The 8,252-nt window shown below is 43.9% G+C and overlaps 1 pseudogene; it reads right to left on the bottom strand.

Annotated features, from left to right (window-relative positions):
* Window positions 1–680: 680 nt before the first annotated feature.
* LOC786264 (serpin B8-like) lies at window positions 681–7,392 on the bottom strand (annotated as a pseudogene).
* Between the last annotated feature and the right edge of the window lie 860 nt (window positions 7,393–8,252).

Genomic DNA, 8,252 nt, shown 5'->3' with positions numbered 1-8,252 from the left:
CACGACTGAAGCAATTTAGCAGCAGCAGCAACTAGCCTCTCTCTTTAGAATAAATAATAACGTTCTTATTTTTGGAACTCTCTTCTAGGCTCTATCAGAATTTGTTTATACCAGCAATTCTACTCCTAGATGTACACTCAGTGGAAATGCATACACATGTTCACCAAAGCCATGCAGTGGTGTTTATTTAGCACCCATCAGAACAACCCTCTGGAGAAAGAAAGGGCAACCCACTCCAGAATTCCATGGACCGAAAAGCTGGGCAGGTTACAGTCCATGGGGTCACAAAGAGTTGGACATGACTGAGCAACTCTCACTCACTCAGCACAACCCTAAATTGGAAATGCCTCAAATGCAATCCAATGGCTGGACTTTTAAAAATTAGCTCAGGCTACTTAGGGTTGCCAGGGGGAAGGACTGGGGGAAGGGATAGTTAGGGAGACTGGGATGGACATATACACACTGCTATATTTAACATGGATAGCCAGCAAGGGCCTGTTGTGGAGCACAGGGAACTCTCACAATGGTATATGGCAGCCGGATGGAGGGGAGTCTGGGGAGGATGGATGCATGTGTGTGCGTGTACATAGCTGAGTCCCTTCACTGTTCACCTAAAATTACCACAGCATTGTTACCCAGCTACATCCCAATACAGAACAAAAAGTTTAAAAAGAACATGCTCAGGCTGGATCCACAGACACTGACTCAACATCGAGGCTCACCGCAGCAAGACCTGTGTCCTCATCGGGCAGAAGGATGCGCGTGCTCAGCTCGGCCCCGCGCAGGGCAGCTCCAGGACCTGGGCGCACACCTCCTCCACGTGTCCCATTCTAAATGTGGCTTGACCATCATCTGTGCTGTCTTCTTCTCCTGGTAAAAGCATGAAATTAAAATCAAATCACATGTCTAATTCACAGAACCCTTGTTGTTGCTGTTCAGTCCTAAGTTGTGTCCAACTCTTTGCAACCCCATGGACTGTAGCCCGCCAGGCTCCTCTGTCCATGGGATTCTCCTGGCAAGAATACTGGAGAGGGTTGCCATTTCCTTCTCCAAGAGATATTCCTGACCCAGAGGTCAATCCCCTATCTCCTGCATTGCAGGCAGATTTTTCTACCACTGAGCTACCAGGGAAGCCCACGGAACATAACATATAGGCACAAATAATTATTATTTCTGTGCACTTATGCTGATTGATGTTAAATTTTCACTAGTATATACTAGTGTTGAGTAATAATATTCCATTGTCCCAGCAGATCAAGTACTACCACGTGGGAGAGAAAAATTGATAAAGAGAGACACAAAGCTCTCTATATCACTCTCAGAAGAAATTGTGTTTTTTTTTTAAAGATAAATAGAGAAGCACTCAAAGGGACCTTTCAATTAAAAAAACTGTTTCTCAAAGTTAAGAGGAAAAGTAGCTAATATTCAAGCCTGCACTGGAAGATCTGCTTAGAAAAGGCATATAGGCCAGAGGGAGCTACACTTTCACTCTGAGTGTTGCTCAATGATATAATCAGCTTCATGGCCTTGCTTTTCTTGGAGGGAAAACCTTGATGAGACATCCAGAGTCCACCAGTTTTAAAGACCACATCAACTATATTCTGGGCATGTACATTTTTGTGTAATATGCTATTATCAAGTGGACAGAGGTCAAATTCCAAACTGAGAGTTATTGACCCCAGCCATTATCATATTCAAATCGCAGCACTGTTTATAATAGCCAGGACATGGAAGCAACCTAGATGTCCATCAGCAGATGAATGGATAAGAAAGCTATGGTACATATACACAATGGAGTATTACTCAGCCATTAAAAAGAATTCATTTGAATCAGTTCTAATGAGATGGATGAAACTGGAGCCTACTATACAGAGTGAAGTAAGCCAGAAAGAAAAACACCAATACAGTGTACTAACACATATATATGGAATTTAGAAAGATGGTAACAATAACCCTGTATACGAGACAGCAAAAGAGACACTGATGTATAGAACAGTCTTATGGACTCTGTGGGAGAGGGAGAGGGTGGGAAGATTTGGGAGAATGGCATTGAAACCTGTATAATATCATATATGAAATGAGTCGCCAGTCCAGGTTTGATGCACGATACTGGATGCTTGGGGCTGGTGCACTGGGATGACCCAGAGGGATGGTATGGGGAGGGAGGAGGGAGGAGGGTTCAGGATGGGGAACACATGTATACCTGTGGCGGATTCATTTTGATATTTGGCAAAACTAATACAATTATGTAAAGTTTAAAAATAAAATGTAAAAAAAAAAGATTAAAATAGAACAAATTTGGACAATACAAATATATATATATAATGTTAGATTACCAATGCCCCACTGCTTTTGTAAGTTCAGACATTTGGTCTTAATTTTCTGTGAATAAAAGTGTTTAGTTAAAAAAAATAAAAAAATAAAAAAAATAAAGGTAGGCATAGAAGTCTAAAAATCAAACACATAGAATAATGACTATAGTTAATAATACTGTGGATTAATAATATAATAATATGAAATGCTGGATATTTGCTAAGAGGGGAGATTTCAGGTGCTGTCATCAAGAAAATATATGGTAACTATGTGAGAGGAAGATATTTTAATTAGCTTCACTGCAGTAATCATTTCACTATATATCTCAAATCCTCATCTTGTACACCTTAAATATGTACAATTTTTATTTTTTAAATATCCAAAAATAAATAAAAACAAAGCTGTCCTGAACATTTGCTAACACTTTTTTTCTTATATTTCGAATTGTACAGCCATGAATTCTAAAGCAATAAATAGTCATAGTTGTCATTGACAATTGCAAGGAAAAGTCTAAATATAGTCAGTGATAGAATAATACAAACACAACTCCAAGGCTTAGAAGAAATTTTGTTTCAATCCAAATAGCATGACGGGAGACAGAAGACTGATTTGACCAAAGACAGAAAGATCAATGTAACAATTGTTTTAGTAGTTCTCTTCCCATTCCAATGAGAGATACACAGGGGATATGAAATTCATTCAGAAACGAATTAAGAATCGAGACAGTGGGAGATAAATTACTTTTTCCATCCTTCACAGTCTTTCCTAGCGTCTTTCCCAGAGTGTTACTTTAGGAAGTAACAATGTCTGCAAAATGTGTTCCTGCCTGGTTAGTCTTAAAGGGAATTCCCCTCCTGTGCTTTCTGTCAAATTGCTCATGCCGCTTGCCTTTGAAATAGATGGCATTCACCAGGATGAGCTTAATCAGAGGACAGACTGTCTCAGCCCCAGTATCTCTGATATCTTACCTGTAAAGAGTATGAGAGAAAGTTACTGCTATTGGGGGAGAATAAACTTTTCCTTCACAAAACTTCTCTCAATATCAAGCAAAGGCTGGAATCCTGCCTTTCTGGCCACCTGAGCACTCAGGGGGATGATGTTTCACACTAGGCACACACGCAGTGTAGTGCTTGTCCTCAAACAACAATCTTGAAGCAGAGACCAACACTGGGTTTAAGCATTTTTCAGAAATCACCATTTCATAAGTCCAAAAAAAATATCAGATTGGCACTGGGGCTTCCCTGATGGCTCAGACAGTAAAGAGTCTGCCTGCAATGCAGGAGATCCAGGTTCGATCCCTGGGTTGGGAAGATGCCCTGGAGAAGGAAATGGCAACCCACCCCAGTGTTCTTGCCTAGAGAATCCCATGGACAGAGAACTGGCCTGAAAACCCAGCAAGCACATCCACACAGGCCACTGGAAGCGCCGTGGGATCACATGCGGGCAGTCTCGGCTGTCTCCCTCACAATGGCACCGCCCCCGAAAAGACAAGCTCTGACCTTCCATCTTCTCCATCATCCAGTCGTCTACGTGTTTCCTGCATTCTTCGGTGTCTTCAGCAAAGGACTCCAGGTCAGCCTAATGGAACCTCTGGCGGGATTCCTTAAAAGCAAACCAACGAATTCCAAGAGTAGCCATGTTCTACTTGGCATGGTTTCCTCAAAGTGTGAAAACATTTTTTTCTTAACATGTTTCTGGCATAAATGCTTGCACAGGGCAATCTATACTTTAAGACTCATTTGTGCAATTAATAAAAATGTGTAGACCACTGGCACTGTGCCACATGTGGACACCAGGGTGAAGATACAACGTTGGACCTGAGGTGGCTCACAGTCTGCTGAGAAACACACACACAGGGAGAAGCTGCAGGCTGTTCTGAGAACATGGGCAGCAGCAGCTATGCATAAGACAGCCCATAAACGTTCCTGTTAAACATGGAACTCCATGTTGACCTTCTGTTTGATTTTACCTCCTCCACTAGGTGGCCAAATCATGTTTTACTCATTTCCGTACCACCAACACCGACCAGAGGGTCTGAAACATCCTCATGGAATGACTGGGAGACTTGAACTAGGCTATCAAAGTCTTGTAGGTCTTCCAGGAGTAGAATCTGTGTGTCTGTGTGTGTGTCTGTGTCTGTGTCTGTGTCTGTGTCTGTGTGTCTGTGTGTGAGCGCGTGTACGTGCGTCCATGCGTGCGTGTGTGCGTGCGTGCACACGCGCGGGGCGTGTGGGAGGCATGCGTGCATGTGTGTGTGCATGTCTGTGTCTGTGTGCATGTGTGTCTGTGTGTCTGTGTGTGAGCGCGTGTACGTGCGTCCATGCGTGCGTGTGTGCGTGCGTGCACACGCGCGGGGCGTGTGGGAGGCGTGCGTGCATGTGTGTGTGCATGTCTGTGTCTGTGTGCATGTGTGTCTGTGTGTCTGTGTGTGAGCGCGTGTACGTGCGTCCATGCGTGCGTGTGTGCGTGCGTGCACACGCGCGGGGCGTGTGGGAGGCGTGCGTGCATGTGTGTGTGCATGTCTGTGTCTGTGTGCATGTGTGTCTGTGTGTCTGTGTGTGAACGCGTGTACGTGCGTCCATGCGTGCGTGTGTGCGTGCGTGCACACGCGCGGGGCGTGTGGGAGGCGTGCGTGCATGTGTGTGTGCATGTGTGTCTGTGTGTAGGGAATTAGCGGGGAAAGTTACAAGGGATGAGTCATGAAATGTAAGTTGGAGTCAAATCAGGAAGGGCATTATATGTAACACATTAAAATTCACACATAACTCACCTCATGAAAACTTGTTTTCTGATATCATGTGCCTGGCAATTGGCTCCCATCCTTTGCCCATCTCCTGTCCTCAAACATTTTAGCTTCTACAGAGGAAAGAAGATGTAGAGAGAAGAACCCAAGCGACCGTGAAAAGTGGAGAATGATCCCCTGTGTCCTCAATATTCCCCAATTACAATATTCAAAGATATGGCTCATATTGAAAAATGAGCATCCATTAACCAGAAGATTCCTGGAATCACAAGTGCTTATCCTAGAAAACCTAAGTAGCTGAAGGACTCAGAATCATCTCCAAGGACACTGAAGCCCAGAGCAGGCAATCTGCAGTGGGCAGCACCCAACAGCAGCCAGGACAAGGTTATAGATGCATCTTACAGAATAATCCTTGGAGCTGCCAACTGGTAAGATGGCCAGACTTAGCCTGATCATTTCATTCATCTTAAAACAGCATCCTGCTGCTTATCGTTTGGCACAGTTGCTTGATTCTCACTTATTGAATAATGGCAGGCTTTTACTGGACTAGGGAACTTCGGAATCACACGCTGCAGTAAATAGGAAATACTCAGATACAAAATCTTATCTTTTAGGGACAGATTTTAATTTTAGAAAGACTCTTCTATTAGTAGTATAGAAGGACCAGGTTGGACTTGGAGAGATCAGCTAGAAAACAATTAAAATAACAGTGTAGAAGGTGTGAGAACCCGGACACCAGCAATGACAATGGTGATTCAGAAGAGGGGACAAATTTAAGAGATCTCGAAAAGTCAGCTCCACAGAAAGTGCCCGGCAGAGATGAGACAGGGGTTAGGGGTTGTGGTCACTGAGATGGGGATGGGGGAAGGCAGACGTGGGTGTAGGAGGATGGAGAAGTTGAAACTGACATCTGGGAGCATGAGATATCAGAAACAATCATTTTTAAAGGACACAATTCAGAGGCAATCACAAAATTCTCAATTTACAGAAGTATAATTCTAAGTATAATTTTAAGGCAGTACAGCTATTCTTTATTTCTGCTCTTCCGTAATTTCTGTTTTATTTTCAGTTTCTTTTTCATCAATGTGGGAGCACTACTTACTGGCAGGAAATCACACGTCTTTTCCCAAACAGTCTGTTGGCAGTTGTGAGCAGGCTTTGTGGGCCGGGCATGCTCACTTCCCTGAGGAGTGACTGCAAACCTCGGTGGACATCTCCACCTTCATTCAGACTAAGTGCCTGGTGATAGAAGACAAGAACACCAACTTATAACACGCCATCTTCTCCCTCAAAGAGCTCTTCCCAAATAAATGTCTGTGCTGAAAATCACAAAGGATCCTATTTTAAAAGAAGTTTGGTTTGACCATCTAGCACAGTTACTCAACCTGGAAATACAGACGTTTGGGGCCACAAAGCTGGTGTTTCAGCGGAAAAGAATCCGCCTGCCAATGCAGGAGACATAGGAGACGCAGGTTTGATCCCCAGGTCAGGAAGATCGCCTGGAGGAGGAAATGGCAACCCACTCCTGTATTCTTGCCTGGGAAATCCCATGGACAGAAATCCCAAGGTAGGGTACAGTCCATGGGGTCTCAAGAGTTGGACACGACTCAGGGACTGTGCTCTGAGGCGGTCCTGCACGCAACAGAATATTAAGCTGCATTTCTGGCCTCTGTCCACTAGATGTCAGCAGCACCTCTCAGGTATGACAACCAACTGTCCGGAGCTTGTCAACTGTCGAAGGGGTTGCAAAATTGCCCCCAGGTGGACCGACATCCCTGTTCCAGCAGTTGTATCTATTCCAGGAAGGCAGCACGCAATCACTCAGGAGGGAGACTAAACAGAACAAACAGATATATGGAATAACCTCTACATACAGGAATGAGCAGAAATAGACATGGAAATGTTTCATTTCTGACTCATTAGAAAAGACCCCGATGCTGGGAAAGATTGAAGGCGGAAGGAGAAGGGGACGACAGAGGATGAGATGGCTGGATGGCATCACTGACTCGATGGACATGAGTTTGGGTGTACTCTGGGAGTTGGTGATGGACAGGGAGGCCTGGAGTGCTGCAGTCCATGGGGTCACAAAGAGTCGGACGTGACTGAGTGACTGAACTGAACTGGCCAAGAAAATAAACATTTTGTCCAGGCCTGTTTGCCAGGTTCTTTTATGAATCAGAGATGGTGAGAAGGTGAGGAAACAAAGTAAAAAGACTATCCAATCCTTGCGAATGTCCCCTAGAGGGGCAAGCCTCAGGCAGGGGAATGTGTTAGTTTCACTTCCTTATAGTCCTTTATGAGTGGGCAGCTCACGTTATCTCCCTGAAGTAGGCCATTTTGTATGTTCATTATAACAAAAAAAGGTTAAAGTCACAGAAGCAGATCCAGTGTAAATTTAAAATTAACCCTTCCTGGTTACAATTCCCCCCTCTCAATGTCCATCCCATAATCTTGTGGGAGAAGAGGGGACGTTTTGCTTGTCAGATGGATCTTCCTGGGAGTGCCTGCCATCAGTGCCACTATTTTTAAATGTTGAGACTTGTCTTCCCTTATTCCCCTTGGAAAAGTACCTACTTTACACCTGAAGACTTAGAAATTCTTCAAATGTAAGAGGCAGCACCTCAATTTAAGGAATTTAGTGCTTTTCTATGCATGGGAAGATGCCAGAGTCAGGGTTCATTGAATCTATTTTATGTATCTTAGCTATCTGGGGCCTGTAATCCTGCATTCTCAGAGTTCCCTCAAGTTTCACCACAGGGAGTGGCTGGAGTGGCTGCAGTCTAACGACTGCCAGGTGGCAGGCATTCCCCTTTCTCAGGGCACACTGGCTCACACTGAGGAGCTGCAATTGCTGATTCCATTTCTCAGGTCTTCCCCTCTCGGTCATGAATGACATTGTTGGGAAACATTTCAAGATCAATGTTTGTCCCATGCCAATGGGAGGTTCATCCCAGTTCAGTCAAAAAATTCTTGATATATCACTCCAGGTGTTAAGTTTTGGACCAGGCCCCATCAATAATTAAAATTCTCTGGATTCTAACTGTAATCCAGGAGACATTTTCCCTTGTTGTTTCTTCTCATATCTAGAATCACATTATTACAATTATTTCTTCAAATATTTTTAGTCATATTAACTTTGTGGGAGCTCTGATTAACACACTGGTTACTCTAAGAGACAACAATCTAACAAATTAGA

This window comes from Bos taurus, chromosome 26, assembly GCF_002263795.3.
Source record: "Bos taurus isolate L1 Dominette 01449 registration number 42190680 breed Hereford chromosome 26, ARS-UCD2.0, whole genome shotgun sequence".
In the NCBI taxonomy this organism is placed as follows: Eukaryota; Metazoa; Chordata; class Mammalia; order Artiodactyla; family Bovidae; genus Bos; species Bos taurus.
The sequence above is the reverse complement of the archived record's forward strand: the minus strand, read 5'-3'. Positions and strand labels throughout refer to the sequence as shown.